General features: G+C 49.1%; 1 protein-coding gene across 1 annotated transcript in view; it reads left to right on the forward strand.

Annotated features, from left to right (window-relative positions):
- LOC119171523 (atrial natriuretic peptide receptor 1) overlaps positions 1–22,908 on the forward strand; it is a 770,478-nt gene that overhangs the window by 202,992 nt on the left and 544,578 nt on the right. The window lies entirely within an intron of this gene.

Here is a 22,908-nt window from a genome sequence, read left to right on the forward strand (position 1 = left end):
AAGAAAAAAATCCAGGTAAAGACTGGGGCGCGCGAAATCGAACTTGCGTCCTCTGAATTGTGAGTGTGAGGCGTGAACCACTAAGCCAGCGAGGATCACGTCCTTCAACTTTCGAATTCAAAGCTGTCTATATCTGCCACTTACCGCTGCAGACGGGCATCCAGGGGCGGTGGGTGTCGTGTTTTCAGTATTACCAGCAAGATGGCGCAATGAACACGCGTAGCAACATTGTCACGACGCGGTGACCGTGCTGTCATCTTCCACGCGCGCTTTTCGCCGCAAAAAGTAGGGGGTTGACGCACCTCTCGCGCGCTTATCTCGCCGTTGGGAGAATCATTACCGGGCGCACAATCGTTGCACAGTTCACGTGTGCGAAAAAAGCGCGCTTTTCAGACAGAGTGAAGTAGGAACAGAGACGCTTATTCGCGTTTATCTGAACCTGAGAATACGTTTCGTGGGTCATTTGTGCGTGATAAACGCGGAGCACGTTTTAATCTGCAGGCCATTCTGCGTGTGACCTTCTAATTTGTTCCTATCGCGTTCATTGCTTCGCTTCAGCGGCAAGCTGCGACTTTTATTAATAAATCATGAACCTTAAATAACCACTCCTCTCTCTCTCTATCTCCCTCTCCACACAGACACACACACACACACACACACACACACACACATATATATATATATATATATATATATATATATATATTTAAGGGAGAGAAGTGTATACCTAAGGGCTCGTATTTCCGTGTTTTAACACAATATTAATGAGATATAACAGACAGTAATGCCAAGGAATGTACAAGGGAAGTTATTAGAACCAATGGAATGTAAATAAGAAGAAAGAAGAAAGAAAAGTGGATGAAAAAACTACCAGCTGTGAGCAGGAATCGAACCTACGACCTTCGAATAACGCGTTCGATGCTCTAACCACTGAGCTATCACAGCGGCCGTCCCTCCATCCACTTTTTTGGGGGGTTTATATGTGAATTTAGAAGTAGGAGTGACAGTCAGCGCCATCTATAAGCCAAACAACGAGTGTGAAAACACTCTTATTCGCATGTTTGGCGTCACGTAGCACGTGAACCTATTATGAGCGGGCAGCTGATTAATTGTGCCTCTTATACAACCTAAACACACCAAGTCTGCCAGTACGAGACCCTCGTTCAATGAAATAAGGGAGAGAAGTGTATACCTAAGGGCTCGTATTTCCGTGTTTTAACACAATATTAATGAGATCTAACAGACAGTAATGCCAAGGAATGTACAGGGGAAGTTATTAGAACTAATGGAATATAAATCAAAATCGAAAATGCAGCCGCCACAGCCGGGATTTGATCCCGCGACCTGCGGGTCAGCAGCCGAGTACTTAGCAACTAGACCACCGTGGCTGCGCAAGGAACAAAGGAAGACATGTCCACCTAGGTTTACGACGACAAAGTACGCCTCCTAAAACTAAAAGATTAAGAACAGCTGGCCCAGCATAGGGGCGTTGCCTCTTACTTCTTCTTATGACAACATATATATGTGACGTAAGAAGGTAGCGATGGTTGGTAGGAGCCGAGAGGAAGAAGTCAGAGTAGAATAAACATGGCATTTGAGCCAGGCCACGTCGCCCAATCATCGTAGCGTCACACGAGCGTCACACAAGTTGACAGGATGAAGACCTGCCAGCTCCTTCATCAGTCGCTCATTATCGACGCAGTTCCCCACAAGACGCCCTGACCATACATTGACTACCGAATCATCTCCAACCAGGACACAACGACCAGTACCATGATAGATTCATCGGTCTTCTTTGACATCCACAAAAACACCGGGGCAGCGAACGATGAACCTGTGCAGGACTGGTTCTACCTGTTCGAGCTCGACGCTACCACTGCATCATGGTCGGAACGGGAGATGATCACCAACTTCACTGACTACGTTTCTGGTGAGGCATTTAAGTTTTACCTCACACACATATTCGAAAGCGACGAATCATGGCAAAAGATTAGAAAAGAGATGATTGCCCGTTTTAACGACTACGACATGGACTTCCTCATTACCGACCATCTGCACACAACACTCGGCCGTCACTTTCCACGCTCAATTCTCAAGGAACATAGCTTTCCACCAGGCTTCCCTTCGCGAAATCCGGTGCTTTCAAAGTCGTCGCTCCTGCACACGACAAGAGACGTTGCTTACCCACCTAATGCACATCATTCTGCGTCTCGCCTACGTGGTCCACCACCCGGGTTTCAATCACGCGGCTCTTCAAGCGCTCCTGACGCTCACCGTTTGCCTCATAAGGACGCCGCGTTCGCGATAGACGAGCTGACGCACCGGAAAAATACGCTGTCCAGCAATGCTCCTTCCTCACGGGCTCATGCATCGCCGTCCGGTGCATACACACTCAACAGTCGAAGCAACACCGAAGGCTCAGATGCATCGAACGTCGCACGCTGCAATGCGCAAGAGCCTCTCGAAGTGAACAAGGTAGAAGAAGCTTCTGAAGAACTTTCTACCAACTCTGAAGCATTATCTTCATTGCCCGAGCTGCATGACAACAGCCCACAGACTACCAGCTACCGACTGGGCACCACATCAAGTTGTCAAAAAAACCAGCACGATGTTCAAGAGGGGATCCCACCGCAATACGTTCCACAGCAACATCAGCAACGCCAGCAAAAGCAAGTCCAAGAATCGCAGACACTCCAACGGATACACTGACAAGGACGACGATGCAAAGTAAGCTTCTTAAAACAAATTCAAGACGTGAGGCATCTTCGCATAAGGAATCGGCGCCAAAAACGCATTTGGTGCAATAGATCCAGACTTCCCCTACGATTACAGCTCCGAAACCACAAAAAACGATGAAAGAGACGAAAAGGCATCATCTGCAGAACGCAGAGACTAAGACACCATTCCGTCAGCCGCGACCATCGCACTCGCAAACTGGAAGCACATCGTCTGTTCCCGCCACGACACACAAATCGACGCCTTCGACATCTCAACCTGAAATACAACAGGGACTCCCAACTTTGTCCGTTCTTCACAAGAACTCAACCGATGTCATCAACAGTGCAGATCTCCAGGGTGTAGTTATGCCATCCAGGACACAACAGCCAGCCTCCTCCACCCGAGTTCTTTTAGTTATGGACAGACTGCTTCCCTCTGCTGTGGATTTTTTGTGCGAGTTAAGGCACCCCCTTCTGAAATAGAACTACGGTGCATTTTTACATTTTTCGCTTTAAAACGGCGTTTTTCTGGTTAAGTGTCTGACGCGACTTCTTCTGGGGGGAGGGAAAATCATTTGACGTAAGAAGGTAGCGATGGTTGGTAGAAGCCGAGAGGAAGAAGCCAGAGTAAAATAAATGGCGTATGAGCCAGGCCACGTCACCCAAACATCATGGAGTCTCTCTCTCTCTCTCTCACACACACACACACACACACACATTATGGGGTTGGTAACTTTACTTACTACAAGATGCATCTACAGAGGAAAACCGCGCTCGGTGGTCTTGTTACGGAGATGCAGTAAAGGAAGAAGCAGGGCATACGCTGACAAGCGTGGCGAGGCAGTGTCGGGTTCAGCGACTCTCTGAGGCAGCTCTAGCTGATGGACGCCGGTAGCACAATCGATAATAACAGAATGATTCGAAAAAAAGTTCAAGCCTAGGATAACGCCGTAAGGGCAGTGGTCAATCACGGCTAAAATGACAGTAGCGTGGTCGTTTATGCTTAAGCGGGCAGTGCACAGACCAAGAACTATCGGCGTGCCGCCATCGGCCACATGGATCGTTTGTGCAGCCGCTGGTGTCAGAACTTTCTTTAAACACGTGCTTAGGCTTGAACTCATGACCGAAATGCTTGCACCAATGTCGAAAAGTGCTTGTACAGGTACACCGTCTACTTCAACGCCTATTACACTTCGTCTCGTGGGAACGGAGAGAGGATTTGCTGCGGGAGTTGTCAATGCAGCACCACTTCCGGGGGCTGCATCTTTCAGTTTTTCGAGATGGTGCGGCCGGAAGCCACAGGGGAAGAGAAGCGCCGTGACTGCGGCGAACGGGGCGATGGGCGACGTGTTTGCGGAAAACGAGATTGGTGCCCACGTGGTGAAGGCGAGTGGCTGTATCAAGTGTTTTGAGAATGGCCAACGACAATGGACTCATGGGCAGGTGGAAAGGTGCAGGCAGTGCCGTCGAAACGGGTCATATTGGTCGTTGCACGAGGTGCCGAGGACCATGTGTTGCGGCAGTAACGAGCAATATGTCCAACGCGGTAGCAGTTGAAATATATGGGGCGGTAATCTGCAGTTCGCCACTCAGGCAGGTGTCGAGTACGTGGAGAAAACCGTTGGTCGGAGGAGGACATCGCGAAAGCGCGTTCGTTGACTCTGGACGCGGTGACAAGGCACATGGAATGCACTCCGATGTTTTCAAACTCCTGCCGCACGATGGTTTGAACAAGAGGAACAGTAACAAAAGTGGCATAGGTGCTGTGCGAATAAATGCTGAGGGCGCCATTGCTTCCAGTTCGCGACAGGCAATGCGTGTCAGGTCTCCGGGCGGCGATGGATGTCGTGGTGTGTACTGGTTTTTGCAAGTCGATGTTGCAGCGGTGTTTGGAAGTCGGGCGAATGTCTGCAGCAAATGTTTGCAGAATGTGGCGACTTTTCCCTTGCTCAAACTGACGACACTCTTTGATGATCGCGTCCATGGTGAATTCGCCCTTGCACATGAGGAGATTGAACACGTCGTCGGCAATCCCTTTTAGGACATGCCCGACCTTGTCACCTTCTGTCATGTCGATTTCGGCCTTTCGAAGACGGCCAGCACGTCTTGAATGTATGCGATGTATGATTCCGTGTGGGATTGGGCACGGCAGGCCAATTCATTTTTGGCAGCGATCTTACGGCTGGCGGTTTTGCAAACATCTCTCGCATATTTTGTTTGCATTGGTACCAGCTTGTGAGCTCTTCTTCGTTGTTTTCATACCACAGCTTGGCCGTGCCTCTCAAGTAAAACGGCATATTAGCCAACTGAAGTGTCTGATCCCGTCTGTTCGGCACACTCACTCGTTCGAACATGGCCAACCAATTGTCAATGTCGACGCCTTCGGCAGAATGTACCGGGACCCTTAAGTGGTGTGGAAACGTATGGTTGTTATGCCGTGGTCGTCGGAGACGCTGACGTGGACGCGGAGGGCTCAGCATTCGCCATAGTTGGAAAAGGGATGCGACGTCCACTGCGGAGCTCCGTTGCATGATGTTTATCCAGCACCTGTTACCAATATGTTACGGGATCGTTGACTTCTGTACAAGATGCATTTACTGAGAAAAAACCACAGGCAAGAGTCGCAATAGCTGATGGGCACACTCGTGTGCCTGTGAGCTCCTTCTGCCCTTCGTCTTCTTTTACTTCATCTCTGTAACAATATATATATATATATATATATATATATATATATATATATATAAATATATATATATATATATATATATATATATATATATATATATATATATATATATATATATATATATTGTAAGAATACTGTTAGACGCCACGCCAGGGTGATGCAACCGTTTAATGGGCCGAACAGCAGCGAGACAGCAGCCAGCGGTTTCAGCAGCAGCTGCAGCAGCTGCAGCAGCACGAGCCTCTGCCACAACAAACGGCTTCTTCGTCGTCTCCAGCAAGCCCGTATTTTTGTCACTACATTGACTCCCCGGTGGAAAAGGAGCCATCCTGGCGACCTATGGCACAGACACGACTGGTGGGTGGTAGTGATGTTTTAGACGGTCCACGTGCCCAGTTTCACGCCCGTGGCGCCGTTGATCTGTAGGTGGCTGGATAGGTTACACCATGTAGTTGACTGGTGATGTCTGGCGCAAGTTCCTGTACGGACCGTCATGCATGCTTGGGTGTGAACTTTGAGCAAAGGCCTGGGGCAGACGATGGCACGCGGAGCCTCACGATTGTTCCTGGCGCGTATGACAATGGAGATGAGCGTTGGTCCTGGGAGTCCTTCTGGCGAGACTGATCGTGCGTAGTAAGCGCACGTGCAAGCTGCCGACATTTTTTCGGCATATGTGGCGGCTTCGGCCAAAGTCATCGATTCTGAAGGGTCTGGATGGTACAGAAGGATAGTGTCCAAGAACTATGAAGGTTCCCGACCATAAAGAAGAAAGAACGAAGAGAATCCAGTTGTAGATTGAATTGCGCTGTCGTAAGCGTAAGTAACGAATGGCAGTACGCGGTCCCAGTTCGTATAATCATCGGAAACATACATGGAGAGCATGTCAGACAGCGTGCGATTAAATAACTCGGTCATCCCGTTGGTTTGGGGGTGATATGCGGTGGTTGTTCGATGCACGATGTTGCGTTCGCGTAGGAGGGCTTCTACAGCTTCCGACAAGAACGAACGCCCACGGTCACTAAGAAGCTCACTGGGTGCACCATGAGGAAGGACGAGGTTGTGCAGAATGAACAAGCCGACTTCACGCGCAGTGGCCTCCGGAAGCGCCGAAGTTTCGGCGTAACGCGTAAAGTGGTCCACGGCTACGATGACCCAGTATTTTCCATTTGGTGTGTATGATAGGGGACCGTACAAGTCGATTCCGATACGGCCGAAAGGCTGAGGACACGGCAGTGGCTGGAGTGGTCCTGTGGTTGTGCGAGGGGAGCACTTCCGGCGTTGGCACAAGGTACATGAACGGACGTACTGCCTAACAAAGTGGTACATTTCCGGCCAGTAATATCGAATTCGTAGGCGAGCATACGTCTTCACTACACCTGCGTGGGCGCATTGTGGATCCGCGTGGAAGGAGGCACAGACGTCTGAGCGCAAGTGGCGAGGTATCATTAGCAACCATTTGCGGATAGGTAGTTTCGCCGGTACAGAAGACTGTCACGGATGGTAAAATGGTGAGCAGTTCGTCGAAGTAAATGGTTGTCAGTACTTGGAGACGTCTGAGACAGGTACTCTAAGAGAGACGCTATCCATAGATCCTGGTGTTGCTCAGAGGATATGTCGACATGTTCAAGTGAAGAACATTCGCAGCGCGAAACAGACGCTGTAACATAATCGTGGGGAAGTGGCGAGCGAGAGAGAGCGTCGGCGTCCGAATGCTTGTGGCCTGACTGATAAATTACACGAATGTTGTAATCTTGGACACGTAGTGCCCAGCGAGCTAGGCGACCAGATGGGTGTTGTGCCACAGACATGTTCCTCGTTCGGGAGCACGTCTCACAAGATCGAGCCCTGTTTCGACGAACTGTCTCCCCCCCCCCCCCCCTCAGAGCGCCGCCTTCCATGCAGAAGAACCGTGCAGTTCCGGGGATAACGTCGCTTCCTCCGCCGGACCACTTTGCAGTTCCGGGTATGGCTACGTCTCCCCCTCCGAGCCCGAGAACTGGTCTGAGAGAATGGACCAAAGACGCTATTTAAAGCCGAGCCGGCCCCATGTTAGAGGATTTTGCCCCAGCCGACGTTGTCGTGCTGGCCGGCTCTGTACAAACGACAACCTGCTACAGTAAACGCTACTTTTGTTGCTGTTTTCAAAACGGATTGCCTCCCTGCTTCGCCTTTGGGCAACGACGGCTTCAGCGAAGTCCGCTCGACGGCTCACCGCTCTTCGCCACCGCTACCATCGCGACAGAGCAAAATTCGTAACAGTGGTTGGCAGCTTCGGGATACGATATCCTACGTTTGGCACGCCGGATCAGACCCCTGTCCTCAACGTTTTGCTGCTCTGGGACCCGCTACCCCGATCTCAACGGCTGAAAAGTTGGATCGGATCTCCGAGCACGAGGACGACCGCCGTGATAGCGTTTGGCTACGCTGCGATACGCTACCCTGTTCTCATCGTTCGGCAAGCTGGGACAAGCAACCCCGGATCTCAACATTGGCAAGTTGGACCGGATCCCTGAATGCCTGACACTGTTCGACGGCAGCCACGAGTTGGACCATTGTCGGCTACTTTGGTTGGGTGAGTGCTCAACGTTTACTGTTCACTTCGCCAGACCTCTCTAGCACAGGCAGATGTTAGGAGATTGTTTTGAGCTTTTTGTTGGCTGTAATTCAATATTCACCCACTTTAAACCATGAGATTAGCTTTAGAGTACGGTGAATATCAATAGCAGAGCATCTCGAGAAACGAGATCGCGATGGAGCAGTACATTGTGGGGGACCTCTTCGAAATTTGTCGAGCCATGGGGATTTCCACCGGGTCCGCTAAAACAAGGGAAGCGATTTTCGAGGCGATGCGGGCAGAGAATGTGACGGCCGAGGAAGCTGACGAGTTTTGGGAGCTCATCTGTGAGGAACAGCGGAAGGCCGAAGAAGCTCAAAAGCACGAACAATAGAAGGCCGAGGAGAGCAGAAAAAGGAGAGAGCATGCTCTCAGAATGAAAGAGCTTGATCATAAAATTGAAGTAATTAAGTGGCAGCGAGCACAATACCGACTCAGACCCTTCAGAATGGACGAGAACATAGTGTCTTTTCTCGTTAGTTTTGAAAAGGTCTGCGACGATATTGGTGTTGGGCGAGACTTATGGTCGGAAAAGCTTGCCGCGTTGCTTCCGTGCAAAGTCGCAAGCGTTTTGAAGCGCTTATCCGCCGAGGAAGCGCATGACTTTGATAGGGTTAAATACGCTTTGTTCCGCCACTTTGCTGCTCTGAGTGCGGCCGACTGCGAAAGTCGAACATGCAAGTACAGCACTGAAGCGCGCAGCAAAGCGCTAGAAATTGAGGCCCATCGCAAAGCGCAGGACGCCGATGTGTGTCAGAGAGAGCGGGACGCCGAAGAGAGTCGTGAGGCGCCGGACATTGGGGCTCGTCATAAGGTACAAGACGCCGAAGTGCGTCGGATAGAGCCAGATGCTGAGGTGCATCGCGAGGAGTTTGGGGCCGAGGCCCATCGCACGGCTAAGGACGCCAAGGCACATCGCGAAGCGCTAGAGACGGAGCCACTTCGCAGCGCACATGATCCAGATGCATCGCGTACAAAAGAGCTTGACGACGAGTCGCGTCGCAGGGCGCTAGAGGTTGACGCCTGCCGACAAAAGCTTGATCAGGATGCGCGACATAAAACGCTACAGAATAAAGCTCGTGAAAGAGAGCATGAGGCCGACTTCGAAGGCCAGAAAACAAGGGCTATCGACGACAGCGATAGACACCCACCGATCGAAAGCTCTGTAAGCGCGCTTGTTAGCTTCAAAGTCATCGGGACTCCCGTTCTGTCACAGACAGAGACAGCTAGCAACGAGCCCGAAGAAAGGCTAGCTAACCAGTCTCGATTTTTGGCAGTGCGTGTCAAAGGCAGCGCACTTGAAATTATGTGTGTCGAAACAGCCGGCATTCCTAGCCATTCCGTCAAAAGCAGGCATCGGCGAAAGTGTAACACGGTGAAGACGACGGGCGCCAAGTGCGCTAGAGCCGCTGTTAAGCGCCGTGACGTCTTCATTCGAGACGCCAGGTTCAAGGCTAGGCGCACGAAAGATCACCCCATAAAATGCTTGAAGCGCTGATTGTCACGCAGATCAAGATTTGGCGGACAGCGTGTTCAGAAAAACCGACTTTCGGGAAAGTTCGGACAACGAGATCTTCGCCTGGTCTTATCCTTTTCACTGCCGCGTAGATGCAAGCAAGTGGGGAAACGTTGGAAGCGCTTGAGCTGTAACACAAGCGGTTGTTCCCCACCGTGGCGAAAGGGTCGCTGGTCGAACGGGCGGCGTAAACGATGCAGTACAGGTGCCTTCTTGTTCGAGTTAAGCGGCTGCACGTCAAAAGTTGCTGCTACCGAGTTCGGCAAACAGCTTTGTTCGTTGTGTCTTTGTCAAGACCGGATCCCTCGAAAGCTATGGAGTACGCGACTCCCCAGAGTTCGTCTGAGAGGGCCCCTGTCTTGCCATTACTAAGAATGAATATTGTAATCAGCTTTGAAAAATATTTTTCTAGTTTTGTCGTCAGCCGTTGAGCAAGGAATGCGTCTGAATTTTTGCAAGTTTGACTTTCCTTCTCATCGAAGAAGCTGACATTGATATGTTCGTTTGATTATTTTGTTTTTATAATATTTCAAAAGTAACAGTTAGTGTGTTTTATTTTAACAAATAAGGCTGAGTAAAAGGCCTGTTTAAAATGCGTTCTTTGTTTGGCATTACGTGTTGGTAAGCGTGTCAGTGTAGGTTAACTTTCAGTTTGTTTTGTGTAACGCACGCAAGTTTCATTCTTTCGTTCTTATTTCATTCTTATTTCATAATGTCAACTCTTATTGTCTTACTTTTCAAGCGTGTTTTATCTTGTTTTGATCATATTGGCTGCGCGCATTGAAAAGAGAGCTTGTAGGAGGACGGAATTTGTCAAGTTGACAATATGACGCTTGCAGGCGACGCCAATGTGCGTGATTCAGGATTGCTCGGCGTACTAAATTGTAGTTTCGGTGCTAAATTGAGCAATCCTCAGAAGCTTCGATCATCCAGAATCTGCCTAAATCACGATTGAGAATCGCTTGCAATCAAAAAAAAATTCTGTTTGGTTTAGCGGTGTCATGCACTGACACTTAGCTAAAGGTGTGTCCGCATTATGTATTCCTCCCGAGATTCGTTGCTCGTGATGCTATTTGTTAGCCCAGCGTAATCTCGAGGAAACATTTGGTGTCTGCTGGTCTGGCGACTTGATCAGCATTTGGAGGGTGCTTGCTTTGGCCGGAGTAGTTCGCCTTTGTGTTCGACTCCGTCGTTCCAGTGAACCTCTGCAGGCCTATGGAAGTCTCAACGGGCGGAGAGAGCGGAACGGCTACCGATGGTCAACCAGCATCTCTCCTTCCGATCCGCGCTGACGGCTCAAAACTCCGGATGCATTGTCTGGCGGCGGGGGTGCTGTTGTGCCACAGACATGTTCCTCGTTCGGGAGCACGTCTCACAAGATCGAGCCCTGTTTCGACGAACTGTCTCCCCCCCCCCCCTCCCAGCGCCGCCTTCCGTGCAGAAGAACCGTGCAGTTCCGGGGATAACGTCGCTTCCTCCGCCGGACCACTTTGCAGTTCCGGGTATGGCTACGTCTCCCCCTCCGAGCCCGAGAACTGGTCTGAGATAATGGACCAAAGACGCTATTTAAGGCCGAGCCGGCCCCATGTTAGAGGATTTTGCCCCAGCCGACGTTGTCGTGCTGGCCGGCTCTGTACAAACGACAACCTGCTACAGTAAACGCTACTTTTGTTGCTGTTTTCAAAACGGATTGCCTCCCTGCTTCGCCTTCGGGCAACGGCTTCAGCGAAGTCCGCTCGACGGCTCACCGCTCTTCGCCACCGCTACCATCGCGACAGAGCAAAATTCGTAACATGGGTCTTTTAAGGACGACAACCAACACAATGCGTGGTGATCAGTCACGACGTCAAATGGGCGGCCATATACATAAAGTCGGAATTTCGAGATTGCCCAAACAATGGCAAGGCATTCTTTCTCGATGACTGAATAGTTCTTTTCCGCTTTAGTAAGGGTGCGACTAGCGTAAGATACAACATACTCATCTAAGCCAGATTTACGCTGAGCAAAAATAGCGCCGAGGCCTACTCCACTAGCGTCCGTATGGATTTTGGTTGGAGCGTCTGGATAAAAGTGGCGTAAGATAGGTGGTGATGTCAGAAGACGCTGTAACGAGGCGAATGTTTCATCGCATGCTGGGCACCACGCCAAGATGTCTTGGTTGTCGGCAAGTAGCTGCGTCAGGGGTGCGATTATGGTGGCGAAATTGCGCACGAAACGGCGAAAGTATGAGCAGAGGCTAATGAAGCTGCGGAGTTCTTTTAGTGTAGCTGGCCTGGGAAAGTCGGCGACAACGCTAAGCTTGGCTGGATCAGGACGAACACCATGCTTGCTAACAACGTGCCCTAATATGGTAAGCTGGCGGGCAGCGAAGTGGCATTTCTTCAAATTCAGCTGCAGTCCAGCGTCTGAAAGACAAGTCAAGACGCTTGCGAGGTGGCTGAGGTGGAAGTCGATGTCCTTCGAGAAAACGACGACGTGATCCAAATAGCACAGGCATGTGTCCCTTTTAAAGCCTCTAAGGATGTTGTCCATGAGACGCTCGAAGGTAGCAGGCGCATTACAGAGGCCGAATGGCATCACGTTAAATTCATACAATCCGTCAGGCGTTACAAACGCAGTTTTAGGGCGGTCGGCTTCATTCATAGAAACCTGCCAGTAGCCCAATCAAAGGTCTAAAGAAGAAAAGAACACTGCTCCTGTTAGGCAATCTAGGGCGTCATCGATTCTTGGCAGCGGATAAACATCTTTTCTCGTGATCTTACTAAGACGCCTGTAATCAACGCAAAATCTGATGCTACCATCCTTCTTTTTCACCAGTACAACCGGAGAGGCCTGAGGGCTGTCTGAAGGTTGTATTACGCCACGTCGTAGCATATAGTTCACCTGATTATCAATGGCACGGCGTTCAGCGTGAGAAACTCTACATGGGTGCTGGTGCAAAGGTGCATGGCCACCGGTGTCGATTTGGTGAACGATTGCAGATGTGCGACCCAAGGAAGGTTGGCTATGATCAAATTACATCTTGAAACGATATAGTATGCCAGGAGTTGGGTGTGCTGAGCAGCGCGAAGTTTAGGGTCAATCGATAGGAAAAAAGCCTCCGGAGATGAAGTGGGAGCGGTATCAGAGGTAATGGTCTTTAAGTGAGATAATGGCAAGTCGTCAGGTAGGTGACTGGACGAAACAGAATCAATTTCCTCAAGGTGACCGAGGACTTCGCCACGGAATAATATGGCTGGGGAATGAAGCGAGTTCGTTATATAAATGGAGCCACGGGAGTTTTCTACGGTGACAACTGCGAACGGGAGAAGGAAGCTTTTGCGAGAGCCAAAGGCGTCGGAGGGGTAAAAGAGGACGGTGACAGACGGCGCGTCGTCGCAGAAGAGTGGCTCAAGAACACAGGATAGAGGAGGGATGTGAGTGTCCGCGGCCACGGTGACTCGGGAAGATAGCGGCTTGAAAGGTCTTTCAGACGTCGGCGCTTCACACAGGGGCAGTTCAGACATCGTCGACAACTCTAGTTCAGCACGCGCACAATGAACGACGGCATGATGAGCGCAGAGGAAGTCCCAGCCTAAGATGATATCATGCGAACATGGGGAAAACACAACAAATTCGACTACATACAAAATATTTTGGATGACCAGTCGAGCTGTGCACGCCGCAGAAGGTTGGATGTGATGCGCAGTGGCCATGCGGAGAGAGACATCGGAAAGTGGGAGTGTAAGCTTCTTCAACTTGCGGCACAGTTCACCACTTAGCACAGACACGGCAGCACCAGTATCAACGAGTGCTTGCACCGGTACACGATCAATATGCACAGTTATTTCATTAGCAGGTAGAAACGGAGGCCTTGAAAGTTTCAATATGTGCGCTGCTGTTGCCTCGGGAACTGTGATGGTCAGTTTTTCGTTTTGGCGGGTGCTGATCGAGGAAGCATAGGAGAAATCGAACGGCGCCGTGGTGAGGATGACCGATCCCTCTCGAAGCCGCGGCGACGTGGCGGTGACTGTTCCGACGTGAGCGGGAACGAAGACGACGGTGGTGGCTCTGGACGATAGCCGTACGTCGCCTCACCAGCAGTTGGATTATAATCCCGACGACGACAGAGCGTGCAACATGACCGGGAAGATGGCAGAAATAGCAAATCGGCCTGTTGTCCGGAGTGCGCCAAGGGTTAGTTGATGGTAGTGCGGGGTGGCGAACAGGAGGTGGGTGGGGGCGGACAGGAAGACTTGCTGTATCTGTTCTGCAGCGACCTTAATATTATAAGAACTAGCAGTACCCCAGATGACACCCTACGAGTAATGAAAGAAGAAGTCAGAAAAGCTTTGGAGAGCATACAAAGAGGCAAAGCTGCTGATGAGGATCAGGTAACATCAGATCTGCTTAATGATGAAGGACAGATTGTGTTAGAAAAACTAGCCACCCTGTTTACGAGGTGTCTCTTGACGGAAAGAGTACCAGAGTCTTGGAAGAACGCTAACATCATCCTAATACATAAGAAAGGAGATGACAAGGACTTGAAGAATTACAGGCTGATCAGCTTGCTCTCTCTAGTATACAAGCTATTTACAAAGGTAATTGCTAACAGAGTAAAGAAAACATTAGAATTCAATCAACTAAAGGAACAAGCAGGATTTCGAACTGGCTACTCAACAATTGACCACATTCATACTATCAATGAGGTAATAGAGAAATGCTCAGAGTATAACCAACCACTATACATAGCCTTCATAGATTACGAGAAGGCGTTTGATTCAGTAGAAATATCAGCCGTCATGCAGACACTGCGGAATCAGGGCGTAGATGAAGTATATATATAAACATTCTGGAAGAAATCTACAGGGGATCAACTGCTACCACAGTGCTTCATAAAGAAAGCAACAGGATACCAATCAAGAAGGGTGTAAGGCAGGGGGACACAATCTCCCCAATGCTATTTACCGCGTGCTTACAGCAGGTTTTCAGAGGCCTAGAATGGGAACAGTTAGGGATAAGAGTTAATGGAGAATACCTTAGTAACCTGCGCTTCGCCGATGACATTGCATTACTGAGTAACTCAGGGGACGAATTGCAACTCATGATTATGGAGTTAGACAAGGAGAGCAGAAAGATGGGTCTCAAAATTAATCTGCAGAAAACGGAAGTAATGTACAACAACCTCGGAAAAGAGCAGCGCTTCGAGATAGGTAATAGTGCACTTGAAGTTGTAAAAGACTATGTATACTTAGGGCAGGTAATAACCGTAGAGGCGAACCACGATATTGAAGTAACTAGAAGAATAAGAATGGGGTGGAGCACATTCGGCAAGCACTCTCAAATTATGACAGGTAGATTGCCACTATCCCTCAAGGGGAAGGTATATAACAGCTGTATCTTGCCGGTACTTAGCTACGGAGCAGAAACCTGGAGACTTACAAAGAGGGTTCAGCTTAAATTGAGGACCACGCAGCGAGCAATGGAAAGAAGAATGGTAGGTGTAACCTTAAGAAACAAGAAGAGAGCAGAGTGGATTAGGGGACAAACGGGGGTTAAGGATATCATAGTTGAAATAAAGAAGAGGAAATGAACATGGGCTGGGCATGTAGTGCGTAGACAGGATAACTGCTGGCCATTAAGGGTAACTAACTGGATTCCCAGAGAAGGGAAGCGAGTTAGGGGGAGACAGAAGGTTAGGTGGGCAGATGAGATTAAGAAGTTTGCGGGTATAAATTGGCACAGCAAGCACAGGACCGGGTTAACTGGCGGAACATGGGAGAGGCCTTTGTCCTGCAGTGGACGTAGTCAGGCTGATGATATATATATATATATATATATATATATATATATATATATATATATATATATATATATATATATATATATATATATATATTTGTAAAAAGTTTGTTTAGCCTTTTGACAAAGGTGTCCATTAGTCAAAACATCAGGAAGTATACTGAGCCAAACCAACGTGCGTCGTACTCTACTTTTCCTTATTCTGAAAATTGGTAAATGGTATTTTGGAGGCGCTGCGTTAGAGTGCCTCGAGCGTGCAGCGAAGGCGAACGAGTGCATCTAGTCACGTTACAAGTGATACATGAGCGCTATCTGGCAGTTATCCTAGAAAACGGGGCGCGTTGTGTGCGCGCCCGTCTCTGAGGTGATAGGGTGTAGAACGCAAGGCGATGGGTAGGCGCCACCACCATGTCGCCTTAGCAAAGCATTGGAAACCCTTGCTGTTTCGTGCAAGCGTTGCATGATCAACGCAGCGTTATAAAGGCTACGATCCTTAAAATTTCCTATGTATGCCTCTTCTATTAAAAAATACACATACATAATATTGACGTGTTGTTATGGTGCCTCAGATAAATAAAATAATTGCTTTTAAATTCTACAGGGGCCAGCGTTACTTTCTTGCTGCAACTATATATTTATTGTACAGAAATGAGACAGAGAGAACGCCTTCGCTTCAGGTCGGCTGTCCTTTATCTGCTTAGTCTTTGTCTACTTCGCGCCAGCTGCCCGCATGTGAACAACTCGATGTCGATCTTCGTCACTACAGTCGTCCATCCTGCGTCTTTGCATTGGGAGCTGCTGAAATTGTCTGTTGTGGGCCGCACTCCTTGTGCCTCTGCTGTCGGTGTTGTAGACGTCACAGCTTCTCCAGCAGGCGTTGGCACCGTTGGTTGTGAGCGAAAAATCGAGAAAGAAGCAAATAAATAAATTGGCCCCGTACCAGCATGTTACATCGCAAATGTCGTCAAAAGACAATAGTCGTGCATTTGGAGAAAGTGAACAAAATGTTTATTTGATGTTCTGCGCAAGAAAATTGGTGAATGGTATTTTGGAGGCGCTGCGTTAGAGTGCCTCGAGCGTGCAGCGGAAGTGAACGAGTGCATCTAGTCACGTTACAAGTGATACATGAGCGCTATCTGGCAGTTATCCTAGAAAACGGGGCGCGTTGTGTGCGCGCCCGTCTCTGAGGTGATAGGGTGTAGAACGCAAGGCGACGGGTAGGCGCCATCACCATGTCGTCTTAGCAAAGCGTTGGAAACCCTTGCTGTTTCGTGCAAGCGTTGCATGACCAACGCAGCGTTATAAAGGCTACGATCCTGAAAATTACCTATGTGTGCCTCTTCTAGTAAAAAATACACACACATAATATTGACGTGTTGTTATGGTGCCTCAGATAAATACAATAATTGCTTTTCAAATTGTCAATCACATAAGTATTAACGCTGAACCTTGAGCAATATTGGTGGGCGCTGCGGATGGGGCCGGTCGTTTGGAGTATCGTTTGGTCACTTTGGTGTTGTTTAGGCTACCGTTGAGGGTGAACAAACAGACAAATGTACAGACAAACCGACATACCAAAATTTTTTGCGTCAAAGGTGCCCAAGAAAGACAATCGTCTTTAATAAATGAAATTTCCGGTCCCATTGAGGATCGAGCGCGGGTAGTTGGCGTGCCAAGCAGGTGTCCTACCGGAAAGCCATAATGTTGCTTGCAGCTGATGTGGGAAAAACACTACATAAGTATTATGTAGTGGAAGGCGTCTCCTTAACGTATTTTGGTCGACAGGTGTCACGACGAAAACGAGCCCATTCGACGATTTGTAGGCGAATTTGGGAGGCCATCAAAATACGTCGAAAAAGGCGGGGATAGTGCAGCCATCGCTGCTAAAAACACACGGGAACTTTCAAACAGCTCTAAAAATGGACAACTATGTCCATCTAGCGGAAAAAAATATTGTGAGGGACCTCAAGGTCCGCTGGCTACCTGGCTGTCGTGCAGGAACGAGAGACGGAACGTCCGAAAGGAACGCTCTTTAATATAACAATGAATAGAAAAAAAAATACTGATGACTGTGCCCTCGAGCGAGCGGCAGCTCGCGAGGAGCACTCGCGTTGATGATGAACGGCGTGTTCTCCGTTGGTGAAGACGACGTTACAGCATCTTCCCGGGCCCGACAGATGGAGTCACTCTATTTCCAGTGGTTAGAGCATTTGAACAGGGTGGTTGACTTCTGCTCCACCCGACTACTAGAGGAAACAGTAGCGACCTTTCCAATCGCGTCCGCTACGGAGGTATATTATTCTTGCCATCACCCAAACTTGCCAAGGGCGTTGTTTGTCTCTAATGAGAACTAAGTTTCCTTCATTCAACAATTCATTGCGTTTCGCTTCGTTGACGGCGAAGTTTCTCAGTTCGTCCAGAAATTCCTTCAGCCAACGTGCCCAAAAGGTTCGCAAGTCTTCTTCTCGCTTCTGGAAGAGGTGGTTCAGCTGGTTTCCGTTTTTATTATCCTTTGGCATTTCGTAAGGTGGCAGAGATGTGATTCTTCGCTTCACTAGAAAACTTGCTGGGCAAAGTGGGTAGGGCTCGTCAACATCACTGTAAACAAATGTTAAAGGTCCTGAATTCAGCACGGCCTCTACTTCCGTTAAAAGCGTGCTGAGCTCTGTGAAACCCACAAGTCTCCGTCCAAGCATTTTTCTCAAGCATTTCATCTTAGAGCATACTAATCTCTCAAAGAAACCTCCTCACCAAGGAGCACTTGGGCACAGGAACTTCCGCTGAGTTTCCGATTCTGCAAAAAACGAGATTACATCTGGGTGTCGAACAGACTTCCACATTTCTTCAAGCACATTTGGTGTCCTCATAAAGGTTCGGGCGTTGTCGCTATATGTGATTCTACATATTCGTCTTCTCGAAAGAAATCTTCTGACGGCACACAGAAAAGTTTTCCGTAGTCAGTACTGTGGCGGTTGAGCAGTGAATGATTTTTCCTGAGGGAGGTAGTGGACCTTGCAAGTTCATCCCAGTTTAGTGCGCACAGCCTTTAGGTCTTTCCATTTGTTGCACAGGCCTCTCACGTCACCAGTCACAAAACGCCACTAGTAGTCTGAACTGACAAGCAAATAAACAGAGTTATCGCTTTCTCCCTTTTGACAAAAGGGCCGCGTGTCCAATCCAATTTCCTTCATTTTGCGTGTGTCTTCACCGTCTGGAGTTGGAATGTGCTCGTTACAGATGTCCTCCACTTCTAAAGCTTCGATCACAACGAGTTCCTTCGCATTTTCTTCGAAAATGCTCACGCCCTCTCTTCTCATAGTTTTCTGCATCTTGTGACCTCCGAATACCCCAACGGTCACATTTTCTACTTGCAACAGTTGGCAGCCAACTTGGCGAGACGTTTAGATGGTGATGAAGCCACGCTGACTTCCTCCGTAAGAGTATTCTGTAGTTCCTTGATGACGCCTTTCCTGCTAAAAGACTGCAATAGTATAACAGGGCTTGCTTGTTCCGACAGGAAGTTGACCGCTGTCGCTAATGTTTCTTCTGCCTTCTTCCGGAAGCCTGGGTTACATATGGACATGTCGTCAAAAACATCTGTCGCATTTTTAATTTCCTCTACAATCTCTTGCCACATGTCCTTGCTTCAAACATCAAAAACATCGCCCTGTCTTGCTGATCATTTCTTTCTTTTCTGTCAGCCTCATTTTGCTGTCACAGACCTTGGCACGATGCTTTGATGATTCGCAAAACAGACATAGGTCAGGCTCCCCCAACACACTTTGTAGAGACGATATTGACATGGTATGATCCCCAACTCGTCTTGACATCTCTGCAGTTTCCTGACGGATGTCTGGTCTTCTTGGAGACGCATATGTCGCGACAGTTTCTGGTAGTGAAGCTGATGTTCGAGAAAGTCGAGAAGATTTTGTAGCTCTTTCTTGATTTGGTCGTCATATTCTCCGAGTCCATTTGTTCTTGCATCGTGAATACCGCAGCGATCGTTGTCGTCGTCTTGTGGCTCTCATGAAACTTCAGCACCAAGTCTGATGGCATGACACGTAAAAGAATCTCCCGTAACATGAAGGAGTAGGTGGAAGGTTTTGTTCCAAGTGCTTTCAGGCTCCTTACATGGACTTGAACTTCGTTACAGAACTCTCGAAGTTCGGTGGTGCTTGAAGACGACAAAACTGGCTGAAGATCTAAGAGATGAAAAGGCACCATCTGTAAAACGCAGAGACCAAGGCACCATTCCGTCAGCCGCGACCACCGCACTCGCAAACTGGAAGCACACCGTCTGTTCCCGCCCCGACACACAAATCGACGCCCTCGATTTGTGTCGGCTGGAGATCTAAGAGGGTTCGAAGATATTGCTGTATGATAATCCTCTCGCCTCCGAAGCGTCTCTCGAGGATATCCACTGCGTCTTCACAGCACATGCCCGATGCTTGAAGTCGGGATATGGCTGTGGTGGCAGGTCCAGTGACAAGCGTGCTCAAGTAGTTAAACTTGTCGGCAGAGATAAGGTCGTCGTTCTTGTGTACTACCGTCGAGAACTGCATCCAAAATTGATGTCATTGCTGTTGACTGCTATCGAATTTCTGTATCTGTAGTTGCGGCAGCCACGACCACCCACCGATGGAAGCCTGGCTCGTTGTCGGGCGCGATACTTGGGACGCATGATCATTCTAAATAGCAAAGCGAAGATTTGATGTCAGCGTCATAATCTTGTCCCATCAGCCGGTCACGTCTATCATTTTTGTCTCGATCAGCTCGTCGGGCGTCTCATCAAGTATGCTGTCACCGATCTTCGTTATCTTTCCGTATATCGCGTTAACTCGGCCAAGTGAAATGCTAACCTGTGACGACGACAGCTCTTGTTCCCGTAGAAGGCCTTTCGCTTCTTGTATGGCGGCATCCAGTTGCGAGCGGTGGCACTTGCGTTGTTGTAGTAGCCGTTCCATGGTTCAGTCGGCAGCTGGGAACTCCACGCCAAAGGTTCAGGGGTCACAGAGCGATGCCTTGAATCGATGAGGTTGGTGTAGTTTCGACGATCCCGGGTTTCGGCACCATGTGATAGACCTCGAGGTCTGCCGGCTACAGGGCTGTCGTGCAGAAACGAGAGATGACACGTCCGAAAGGACGCTCTTTATTAGAACAATGAATAGAAGAAAGGCTGATGGCTTCGTGCCCTCGAACGAGCGCAGCTCGTGAGGAGCACTTGCGATGATGATAAACGCGCCTGCTTCGTTGATGAAGACGAAGTTACAACACATATCATGCCTTTCCAGAGACGTTGATCAAGCAAACAGTAAACGCTAGATAATGTGCGGCCATCTGTGAGGCATAGACTCTTTATGGCGGCTGAGATGGCGAGTGCGTGGCATTTATCTTGAAGGCCATGCGACTGTTGCTTTAGATCAAAAACCTGTATGTGCCATTCGCGCGCGCGCGCGCGCGCGCGCGCGCGCGCGTGTGTGTGTGTGTGTGTGTGTGTGTGTGTGTGTGTGTGTGTGTGTGTGTGTGTGTGTCATCTGTGAGACATTGTGAACGACATGTCTCGACTACAGCAGAGCGCCGTTTTGGCAGAGAGAAGTGGCCACATTGCACAGTCACTGCATTACTATAGATACGTCGGGCTTGCGCTAGCACGCGTTTGTGTGTGTGTGTGTGTGTGTGTGTGTGTGTGTGTGTGTGTGTGTGTGTGTGTGTGTGTGTGTGTGTGTGTGTGTGTGTGTAACAAAAATATTAATAAGTATGCACGTAGTGGTTGATGGACGCATTAGAGGCCAGATTTTGCTATCGTGTTCAACGCTTAAAGGCGAAGCTTAGGGGTCCCCCAATTTTTTTGCTCTCTTTTCAGGAGTGCTGGGAACTCTCTCCTGCACAGAGTAAGCACACTCTCTCGACTGAGTGCTGGTACTCTGGCTGAACGAGAGTGAACAAGCTCCCTCGCCAGAGTACAGTCACGCTTCTGAAATAGAGTTCATGCAGCCTCTGCGGGAGTAGCGCTACTCTATGACTGAGTTTTACAATCTGGTGAGGCTAGAGTGCATCAACTCTCTCCGAGAGTAGAATCACTCACTTCTGCTGCGCTAGGAGTAACGTCTCAAAAAGAAATGATGTCGCGTATTTTTTAAAAGCAGTGAACTGCATAGATTGCTTCAACCTTATGTCACATATGCAGGACGGACATCGGCATACACATTATAATTCGCAATGCTAACGGCCTATAGGTGGCGCGCTGTGCAATCCAAGATGGTTTTGGAAGGATGATAAACCCGTGAACTTGCATAAGAAAAGATAGGACGCACGAATGTACTCTCCGTGCCGCGTTCACTGGATTAACTCTTCACATTCAAATGAATGTATATCGTGCCAAAGTACTTTCTTAACTGATAGCAACTGCGGATCGATTGCTACATCATTTCTTGCCGCAGTGCAAGAAGTGGTGGTGTTAGCTGATCGACCGTGTATCAACGATGCTTTGCGTAATCCTGTGCGTGCTACAGAAAAATGCGCGAACCAGAGTTCAAGTATGAACTGAACGGCACTCTGAGATTACATGTGTCGAGCCTGTCTGGCGGATTTGCCGCAATAGTAGGTCACTATCGAATAGCGCGCCATCGCGGCTGCACAGGAACGAATGTTCAACGTAACGATGGTTTCCAAACATATTACGCCGTCGTTACTTGCGCTGTGCGCATCATGTAGCTGCTTCTTCAACGAAACACAAGCATTTAACTTCCCATTAAGTATCACTTCTGTCACAGCTATTATCAGAATCTAATGGAACGCCATATCCTGCACTTGGATGTTGCAGGTTTCATCATCGTGATCGAAACAAGGATATTGATACGAATACACGTGTACGCTTTTCGTAACGTCTAAATTGCGAAAAGTTGTCGAACAACAACGTCGCTCGGACGGCACCAGTGAAGTGCAGGAGAATTTAGCATGGACTGTAGCCGTAACTGCACATTTAATTGCTTCTAACCATTTCGCGTCGCTGGTCGAGCTCGAGCGTGTTGGCGGCATGCGGCGTTTTGTGGTATCCACTGCAATTTGGATACATTCAATGCACAGAGAGAGACAAACATCTTTATTATGTAGGTAGAACAAAAAGCATGGGAGGGACCCCTAGTCCGGGGTCCCTAGGACGACTCCGGCGACGTGTCGAGCCCGTTGTATGATGGCTCGCAAAACCTCGGGAGGTCCGTCGCGGAGGGCGTCGTCCCACAGCTCTTTTTTGCGCAGTGGGCGGAGGAGGGGTGGTAATGGAGGGAAAAGGTTTGCCGTGCACTCGATAGTGACGTGGAAGATGGAGGGCGACCCGCCGCAGCCCGGACAATTGTCGGCATAACAGTGTGGCCAGAATTTGTTCAGGGAGACAAGATTAGGAAAAGTGTCGATTTGCAACTGGCGTAGTGCCACTGCTTCCTCTCTCGAGAAGGATGGTGGTGGCGCACGGTGAGTGCAGCGAACGCTTCTATAATGACGGAGAATCTCTCCGTAACGCAGCAAGGGATGCCCCCACCCTGAACTGGTCATTTCACCACACCGGGCCGCCTGGAGGGAAATATCGCGGGCTACT

The sequence above is a fragment of the Rhipicephalus microplus genome, chromosome 4 (genome assembly GCF_043290135.1).
Source record: "Rhipicephalus microplus isolate Deutch F79 chromosome 4, USDA_Rmic, whole genome shotgun sequence".
NCBI lineage: Eukaryota > Metazoa > Arthropoda > Arachnida > Ixodida > Ixodidae > Rhipicephalus > Rhipicephalus microplus.